General features: G+C 36.4%; 1 protein-coding gene across 1 annotated transcript in view; it reads right to left on the bottom strand.

Annotated features, from left to right (window-relative positions):
* LOC107748904 (5-hydroxytryptamine receptor 1F-like) overlaps positions 1-2,044 on the bottom strand; it is a 13,005-nt gene extending 10,961 nt beyond the window's left edge. Inside the window, exon 1 of the mRNA XM_016563909.1 lies at positions 1,938-2,044. The gene's annotated coding sequence lies outside the window, so the exon portion shown is untranslated. The remainder of the gene's footprint in view (positions 1-1,937) is intronic.
* Between the last annotated feature and the right edge of the window lie 8,280 nt (positions 2,045-10,324).

Here is a 10,324-nt window from a genome sequence, read left to right as displayed (position 1 = left end):
TCACGCCCCCCTCCGGAAGGCGTGACCTCACGCCATATACCATCCAATGGGGAGGGGGGTGGGCACTATGGAGGTCCCTCAGGACAGACACGGACAGTCAGGGGAGGAACAGAAAACTAATCAAATAAGGGCATGGGAAGGCACATGGGGAGCAGGACACACACAACACATGGAACAGAGTCTGACAGTATAATTCCTAGATCTAGCCCCTTTACGCTTCTCTGCACGCGATCTTCAAGAACTGCAATATTCACATGGATAATTTCAAAACTTTTCACTGTGAGAAGAAAAAACAAAAACACCAAGACCGTTCTACCACACACTTCTCTAGACTAAACACATGACTGCATCCAAGTCTTCTCAATACAGAAACTCAGACTGCTGTGAAATGACAAGACAATGCCCATAAGCTCCTCACACTCTAAACCTATGCTGACAAATGCTCCCGAGCGGAGAGTTGCCAGTGCATAACACAGTATCTGTTATTGTTGACAAATGACTCTTGCACAACATGTTATTGTGCCTCACTGTCTCAGGATGTAGTCCAGAATTCTTTCTTTTCTCTAAAACAGTGGTGCGCTATAGAGGGTATGAGGTAGCCTTTCATCTATCAATTGCACGTCATGTAAAAAGAAAAAAATGCAAAGATCAAATGGTAAAGTATCAAGTGAGCAGCCAATATGCTAATGAAAGAAAACAGGATTCGCCAATAACATCTAGCAAAGACTAGCAATAACCAGAAATCTCCAATAATTGTATAAAAATGAAATACTGACTCACACTGTGTTCTCGTACAGTACTGTATGTTGAGATGGAGGCTTTCATCTGGATCCTGAAAAAGCCCTTCATCAATCATTTTCATGTCATGGAGAGGGGGACAAAATTACCAAGACCAACTTATCAAGTCATCAGCCAATATGCTAATGAACCGAAACAAAATTTGCCCATAACCGGCCAGTATGCTAATGAAACATATAGTGTGGAATTTAGACATGATTATAAATAGCAAAGGACATGCTCACATGGTCAGAAAAACACCAAATATGGACTTCAATATTCATCATTCACTACAGTCTATATTGTCTCCCAACAGTCCAAAATTATTTAAGTTATACATGCAGCAAAGGGGTGGAGGGGAATATTAGTTATGTAAACCTGATTATTGTGTAAATGCATACATACAATACAAAACATACAATATTTATGCATATATATATATATATATATATATACTGCAGTGTTATCTGTTGCATATTTTGGTTACTTTGAAATATTTAGGACCAATCAGTCTTTTTTTCTTCTTTCTGTGCACCACTTCACTGCTAATGACACATATAGGTTTGTAGCAGTATTTGTGTGATCAATTAATGCATCAGTTCAGTTCAGAGTGGATTTCTATAGGAATACTCTGTGCATCTGTAAAACACACATCAGTCACCTCATACAGCTATCTGACAAAAATCATTCACAATGACCATCAAACTGCATGATCATTAAAGACGCATCTTGGCTAGTTATGCGTGCAATGCACTACATGTTTTAATCATAAAAACTCCAATGATTTAGATTAAGAATTAGATAATGACAGATTTGATCTGATAAAATCATGTGTCTCATAAAACTCTTCCGTTCACACGAGACAGGGCAAGAGACTGGAAACAGAATATAAGTGATGAATGATGTGCACTGTTAACATCGTTTTTAATTGAAAAGCAGACATATCCGTTTGAGTTAAAAAAAAAAAAAAAAAAACTCCCTGTGTCTCAATAATCCAGTTTATTTTAGCAATATTCACTTGACAACAAGCCATTACCAGGCAACAGTGCAAACTTGATACAACTTTAAAGGCGCCACTAAACCGTCGTTAATATCAGAGGAACTGCCAGAAACCTCTTGTTTAAACACCAGCATAACATAAAAATGAAGTAATGACTTACGCTGTGATGTGATGTGTTGAGATGAAGGCATTCCTCTGGAAGGCTCACGCTGGAATGTGATGTTTCTCCTCACGAGACAGATGAATGTCTTTCACAGGTGCACACGAGCGCTCGTGCTGCTCATACTGACGCACGTGCGCAGCAGTGTAAATGAGCTACTAGACGGAGCGACTGCTTGATACAGGTACATTTAGTTAGTGTAATCGCTAGCTATTATGCATCACTCATCTCTCTCTCTCTCTCTCTCTCTCTCTATTAAATATTCAGGAGGCTTTACTGGTAGGCTATGTGCTTTACAAAAAAAAAAACAAAAAAAAGCGATAGGCGATATAAATTTACATATTATTAGAAGTAGTACACACCCATTATTGTTATATGAAATGAATACAAATATGCATTTTGCAATTAAAATAGCCTACGCAGTTTCCCGCGAAATCCGTCCCGACAGATCTAAATGAAAATCATTAATAAGAGTTTGACATATTGAAACAGGCCAGGGTAAGGCAACACACGGTTTGAAACGAATTTATTATGCAATAACTCATTATTTATATTTGGAAAAGACAAACAAACAGCAACAATAGAAAACAGCTATAGATTTGGAGCTATTTTTGGCATCACTCGGAAATGTAGCAACAACACAATCATTACCTTCACGGAATATAGGTAAAATATCAGCATTAGCTAAGTGCAAGGCCAAATGTGCTTTTGCAGTCACCCTTCCGTGGCTTTTCACAAGTTTACATTAATGTGTGCCTCAATAATGTCTTACTAATGAGACATGCTTGTGTTTGTAATGAAACAGAGCAAAACAGCAGTGCAAATGGAACTCTTAAGTTTTTGAAAGGATACAGAATATGCAAAGCATCTTGAGGACGCAGTATTAAAAAATATATATATATTTTACTATAAACTCATGAACAGTCTACAGCAATCATATCACATAATTTTATTATTTAACTTTTTTCATTGGGGTGCTTTTTAGGAGCAAAAACAGCCATGATAGTTAACATGAACATCACTTTTGCAGCTTACTGTTTCAATAAATTGTTTTTTTGTTTGTTTTTTTCCTTCTAGAGCAAAGCAAGTTTCTGGATTTAACGAGTTCTAAAAGTTACAGTGTGTTTCCAAAGTACAATTTAAGTATTTTATCTCAAAAGATCAAGGACATTGTAATTCCTCATGATATCATGTTTTTACTTCAGTGAAGATAAATTTGATTTATTATTTGAACAGGATGTGACCTTTGTGGCCTCTAGCTATACATACATTAGTTTTTCCATATAGTTAAGTGACCTATTTTTTAATCAGACGGTTACAATGAGAGGAGCTAAATGTAATTTGCTTGCAAGGTTTACATGATGCATAGTAATACAGTTCCTTTTCAGATATGTACATATTTTGCATATGTTTCCATTCGCCCAGAGTCTAGAATGTGTGAGTAAACTAGAAGCAGCATGTTTCAACAGCCAAGCTGCCTTCCAGACAATGGAGAAAAAGCAAAAAATGAAGGTTTGGGAATTTAATTAGTGGAGCTGTAGATGCTGGAAAGGTCAAACTGTCACTGTCAGTGGCCTTTGACTTTCTTTGTGCATGCAACAGTGAGGCCCTTTTCATGAGTAAATTGGTCTCATCCTCCCTCTTTAGCTTGTGGTAAACTGTAAAATGTCTCCAATTAAATGGGCAGTTTCCAAAAACATCCAGAGAATCACTCTCCCTGTCTCACTGAGTTAGCATTCCCAGCCGTCTCCATGAGCATTTGGCCTTTACCTAATCGAGCTCAGTAGTGCAACATTTTCATTTTACAGAGCAAGTAATGCAGGCCCGTAACCACCAGACATTGAGGTGGACGAATCCACCCAATATTTAGAAATGGCCAAATTGTGCTGGTCTGCCTCAGCGGTTTCCCAGCGCTCAACATGATTGAGATGACCAAACCAATCAAAGAAGCCAGACTTCACTGTTCACATAAGCCAAATGACACTCAAGCTTTAACAAGTCAAGAGTGTGAAGTAAGTAACATTTGATATTTGAAAACTGTTTTATGATAGGAATGTCAAACAACCAACGGCAACATCCTGTGATGTCTAATTTTTTTTGCCATTTTAAATATAGGCTATAATTTATGCAATGCAAGTAGTTCATTAGTGCTGAAGTTAGTAATGAGACAAGAAACACTGACGGATATTACATTGGCAAACGTGTGAACGCATACATATTTTAACATAAAATATTTCTTACAAATAGTTCAAATTCATTACTTTACAATAAAGTCTACATTTTTAATGGTTGTATTTCCCTTTCTTTTATTCCTGATGTTCAAGACTTCAAGAATTGTTTATGGCCTTGATGTAATAGTGTATTGTTTATCTTTTTAATATAACATCCTCCATTCATATAACATGAACAGAACAGAACAGATGGTGGTCAAATGGACCCACTGAATAAACGTAGCACCCTTCCCCAGAAAATCTCATAGGAAAACATCACCATGAAACATTTATCCTTGCACCACCAAAACATCACAGATTGGACATACAGAGTAAAAAAAAAAAACTTCCTTATATTTTCCAGCAGAAAATCATGCAGGTTTGAAATGACATGAGGGCAAAAGATGAGTAATTTTAGCCTGGAGTAAAGAACTGGATGGCACAAGACTCACATTTTGATAGTGTAGGATAACAGTTGCTTGAATAATGTCTCTTTATGAAAGTGAAGGTTTTTAAGCAGAAATAAACAATTACTCACTGTAGTTGTCAATCTATTAGTGTTCTAATCAAAGCTGCTTCATATTCTTAACAGAACTGCAGCAACAGCAGCAAAACAGCCTATTTTGGATGAAGGAGGTTTCTTCTCTGTTTCAGCCACGTGCTGGTGGTTCTGTCTCAATAAAGTCAATTGCTAATACAGAAGCATGCGTTATGCAGCCAGCCACAGATGCGTTTTGATAATTTCTCTTCCCCTTACTGTTTTTGTCAGGTATTGAGGCATTTTCAGACCCAGAGTTTGGGGAATACTTTCTCTCTCTGTGAAGTCGGTCCTTTCATCTTTGTTTAAGCCCTTAGTTTTGTGACAAGTATTCGGGAACTGTTGCATAGTGCGGCTCATGCAAATCATGCTAACTCTGAACAATGGACAAATTTTCTCTGTTGGTATATGCTGAGAAATCATTTCCATGAAGGCACACGGTCTCTGCAATATGGTTAAAATGGTTCGAGTGAGGAGCAAAATTTAGTTTTTGATATATGGGTTTATGGAGGAATTCTTTGGATGGTGGAAAATCAATTTATTGTTTTAGCTGCAGGAAGAAATGTAAAAACAAACCTATTGAAAGTCAATTTAAAAAATTTTGGCAATCAAAAAGTCACATTGAATATAAAGGTGAAGTGTTTTCTTGCTGTGAAAATGCTTTCTCCAATCTCAGATTAATATCAAAGGATGAGATTAATACTGTACAGTGATTTTCCTTAAAAATGTGAACAGTGTGAAACACTGTGTCTCTAGGGATGCTATTAACATATTGCTCTTTTTGTTCTCTTTGTTGCGTCCTGACCAGACAACAGCAGCAAAGATGGGTGCTTCTCAAACAGAAGACTGTCCTTCCTAGTCCTAAGCTCTCAGAAAAAAAGGTACAAAATTGTCACTGAGATGGTTGTACCTAAATGGTACATATTAGTACTTTAAAAGTATATACAGTATTGGTACTTCAAGTGGACACCTTTTTAAATGGGAACTCCCCAGTGACAGTTTGTACCTTTTTTTCTGTAAAGTAGTGTGTAATCTAGTTTCCTCCTCAGCATTAAAGGCTAGAATGAGACTGTCAGGTAAATCTGCATGGCTGTCATAAAGGTTTCCGTCACTTTAGTCATGACGCATAAATACTGTTTAAAAATTTATTTTGGAAAAATACTTTTTAAAAACCTTTATTAAAACTGACTGTCTATTGTTGCACTCTAGTGAATGAGAATTGCATGTCATAGTCAGTTTGGCATTATGTGATTAACCTTACCACAAAACAAAAGAAAACAAAAGCCTTCATGTCCAAAGACAAAAAAGGAAAAAACATTTCTTGCCTCGCATTTCATAATGAATTTGGGCAAGATCAGTGAGACTTATTTTCTGTCTTTTTTTTTCATAAATTGGAATGTGTGCGAAGGATTGTGAGTGATTGGAGGAATGCGAAGAATACACTTGATGCATTCTTCAAAATACGCAGAATAAAGGAAACAAAATGAAGGCGGCCTTCCAAGGATCCTCCAAATTGAGGCGACCTTCAAAGGTGAGATATTCAGCCTTACTAAGATGCAGTCTTGCATTTGAGAGGCACCCTTTGACTCCACCAGTGGTGTGAGTTTGGGGTTGGACAGTTTGTCTGACTAAAACCTGTTACTGGGTGTGTTCGACTTCAAACAATGCATGCTGGTTAGAAATTTTCACTGATTTGAGACAGCATCGATGCCATCATAGTACCTCAAGTGCATTTCGAGAGCAGTTGGCTGGCCTATTCTGTGCAGTTTCTGCAGAATGGCTGCTGTTTTCATGTAAACTTAAAGGGATAGTTCACCCAAAAAGAAAATTCTGTCATTAATTACATGAGGGTGAGTAATGAATTACTCACCCTCATGTCGTTCCAAACCCGTAAGACCTTCCTTCATCTTCAGAACACAAATTAAGATATTTTTGATGAAATCCGAGAGCTTTCGGACCCTCCATAGACAGCAAGGGTACTACCACGATCAAAGCCCAGAAATGTAGTAAGGACATCGTTAAAATGGTCCATGTGACAACAGTGTTTCAACTGTAATTTTATAAAGCTACGAGAATATTTTTTGTGTGCAAAGAAAACTTTATTCAACGATTCTTCTCCTCCACATCACCCTAGGGCGCCATTTTGGAGAGTATCACGTCGCACACTGGTCCTTTTCCTGCATGTAAACGTTCGCGTAACACGCATGCGCTGCGCCTTGTTTACATTTAGAGGAGAGCGTGCATGCGTCATGATACTCTCCAAAATGGCGTCCTAGGGTGATGTGAAGGAGAAGAATAGTTGAATAAGTTGTTATTTTTGTTTTCTTTGCACACAAAAAGCGTTCTCGTAGCTTACTACCTTTCTGGGCCTTGATTGTGGTAGTACCCTTGCTGTCTAGGCAGGGTCAGAAAGCTCTCGGATTTCATCAAAAATATCTTAATTTGTGTTCCGAAGATGAACAAAGGTCTTACAGGTTTGGAACGACATAAGCGTAAGTCATTAATAACAGAACTTTCATTCTTGTGTGAACTATCCCTTTAATATGATATTGTCACATTTATCAAAATAAAACTGGTAAAAGTGTAGATAAATGTAGTATATTATTATATTGAACTTTATTTTTGTGCATACACTGTATTAGGCAATACATATAGTATTAAATTAAATGTGCTTTTGTTGTTTCATGAAAACATCTGAAACATTGGTGTATTTGCCAAACACTGTATCTAATCCACTTTATCTTTGATAAAGAATGCAAGCAATGTGCAAGGGTCACTACGGCAAGCAGAAAGTGGATAAAAACGTCTCTTGCTATTGCTGCTGTGAGTTACAGTATATATGCATACTGTTTCTTTATGCATCACCTCTAACAGAGCACACTGCATGCTGCACACTATACCCCACAATGCAATGCACATTACTTGGCTTTCCATCATGAACTACAAGTGAAGTAGCTACACTTGCAATTTTCAGCTACCATTTTTACATAAAATTTAATGCAAAATACAATTAAACATGCAACGTGATGAGGTTGTAAAAAAAAACGTTTATTGTATATTAACGGTATTTATTAAGTATTGTAAGGTTTCATTCCAAACATATTTTTGCAATTTTCTTGACGCTAGTGCCACAGAAAATACAGTTAAGAGTGTGGCAAATATTTTCAGAAAATATCACTTTAGTTCCTTGAAACCTCAAAGGCACTTTTTTATAAAATATTATCTTAGTGAAATCGACTTTACTTCAATTCTTTTAAACAGCAACTGACCTGTGGTATTTAACTGCATTTTCATTATTTTTGCAGTTCCTTGAACTTAATAATAGTAATAATAACAGTGCTTCATGTGCTAATGTATTAACAGATGGTGTTTGCTAAAGCGTGTACAGGGTTTAGTTCATATGCAAACTGTACCACTCGCATACCATCACTTTATATAATCATAATCTCTCAGATATATTTGTCAAACACTGCTAGTTTTATCTGATGAAAATAGCACGAGGTTGTAGCATGAAGCAGTGGCTACCGCAGCCCTGCTTTAGGACAATGGGGAAATAAGCACACTGATAAGCCCAGTAGAATTACACTCAAGATGAATTAAAATGTCAAAGAATTAAATTCCATCAAGCAAGGGAATGAGGAGGCTGATTATCTGAGCCACCAGGTGTGTTTTCACAAGCAACGACAAAGCAGTGCCTCCTGTTTACTAATGAGAGTTTATTTTAGCTTTTTAATTAGATATGCACAACCTACCGTGACACTGACAGTCGTTGATTAATGTTGACTGGCCTAGTCAAGAAGTGCGCATTATGCGACTCTGTCCTATTTCATTCAGTTTCCAAATCATAATTAAACTGACCCTGGGATTATATATGACTAACATACATCTAACCATCTAAAACTCATTACAATTAAAGAGATAGTTCTCGAAAATGAATCATTTACTCACCCTCGTGTCATTCCAAACCCATTTGAATGTCTTTCCTCCGGGGAACACAAAAGAATATGTTTGGCTAAATGCTCTAAGATGCTCTTTTCAGAAATAAATGGTGATTAATATGTCGAAACAACATTAAAGGCAAGATAATTGGTGAAGTATGGCATAAATTAGCTTCAAAAGATTTGAAATGTTGCGCACGAGTCATATTGACTTTGTTTTAGAGATATTCACAGCATGAAGTGGAGCAGCATGTCAGTCTAAAATCTCATTTTGTGTTTTATGGAAGAAAAGCAGAGAGGTTTAGAATGACATGATGGTGGATAAATGATGACAGCATTGTCATTTTGGGTGAACTGTTGCTTTAATAATAGATTGCAATGAAAGTAGCTTTTCTTTGGCCTTTCATATGCTCAGTCATAATAAAAATATGTGGTGCAGTTCTGTACAGCCAGCGACATGAACAATAAAAGGATGAATTATTTATTTCAATGGACTGATATGACCTTCTTGTTCTTCATTCATGTATGTTTTATTTTTGCATTTTACAGATCATTGACTGACACCGTACAGGCAGCACATTTTTAGCACTCACACATTATTTTGAGTTCATAAGTGTGGGGATTTTTTTGGCAAATGAAATCTTTTCTGATGTTATGTCGCATATATATATATATAAAAAATAAAAAATAGCCAGACATGTGAATGTATGAAATGTTTCAAATGGTCAGCACCACTGTTATTTCTAATAGGTTATACAAGTGAAAGTAGCCATAAAAATGACCAGGGCATAATCACTTGGCATAATTGCACTGTATCACATCATGTGTGATTTCCACTTTCACAATTACTGTCCATTCTGACTCTCCTTTTGACAATAATACAATAAAAATCCCAGTTGGTCATTTGCACTTTGAATGGTCTTCAATGTTCTGCTTCAATGGGAAATTAACAGAGCTCGCTAGGAACCTCATGCCGTATAACTCGCAATTAAAGCTTTAACCTTTGTAGGATTTGAAATGATTACTTACTAATGATTATGCCAGTTTGGTATTTGAAGCATTGCTGTTTGTTTTAAACTTTTGGCTGAAAATCTGTGTCTGAAACATCACACTTTTTCGGGAGGTCTTTGGGAGGAAACTGTCAGATTTAAAAAAGAGAAAATATTAAAATCATAAATCATTCAGCTCAGTGAATCAAAGACGTGGCACTCTTTGAGACACTGCTCTATTTCGCAGTTCCTTTGAGGACAGACTGACAGCAGCTGGAGGGCTTGTTGAGACTAGAATTCAAAATTTCTTATTAGGTTTGCCTTTATACACAGAAATTAGAAATAATATTAATGGGGAGACTATCAGTTTAACCAATTACAAATGAGCTGCAGGGGCAGCTAACAATTATTTTAAAAGTAAAGTTGATTTAAATTTTTTTTCCAAATTTTAAACTGATGTCTATGTTTTTTATAGTGTTACAATGCCACCCATAGTATAGAACAGGGTGTAAAAACAGCACTCTTTGTACTTGACATTTAGTTATTAACAGTTTAGGAAAAAGTTGTAGTTTTCCAAACAACATTAATTTATAGCAAATACATACTGGGAAATAATACCAGTTTTTGAGATGTGTAGGCCCTATATCATAATTCAGTAGCCATATATTCATTAGTGTAAAAGAAAATTCACTGGTAACCCAATATATATATA

This window comes from Sinocyclocheilus rhinocerous, unplaced genomic scaffold (assembly GCF_001515625.1).
Source record: "Sinocyclocheilus rhinocerous isolate Xijiao unplaced genomic scaffold, SAMN03320098_v1.1 scaffold2695, whole genome shotgun sequence".
Taxonomy (NCBI): domain Eukaryota; kingdom Metazoa; phylum Chordata; class Actinopteri; order Cypriniformes; family Cyprinidae; genus Sinocyclocheilus; species Sinocyclocheilus rhinocerous.
The sequence above is the reverse complement of the archived record's forward strand: the minus strand, read 5'-3'. Positions and strand labels throughout refer to the sequence as shown.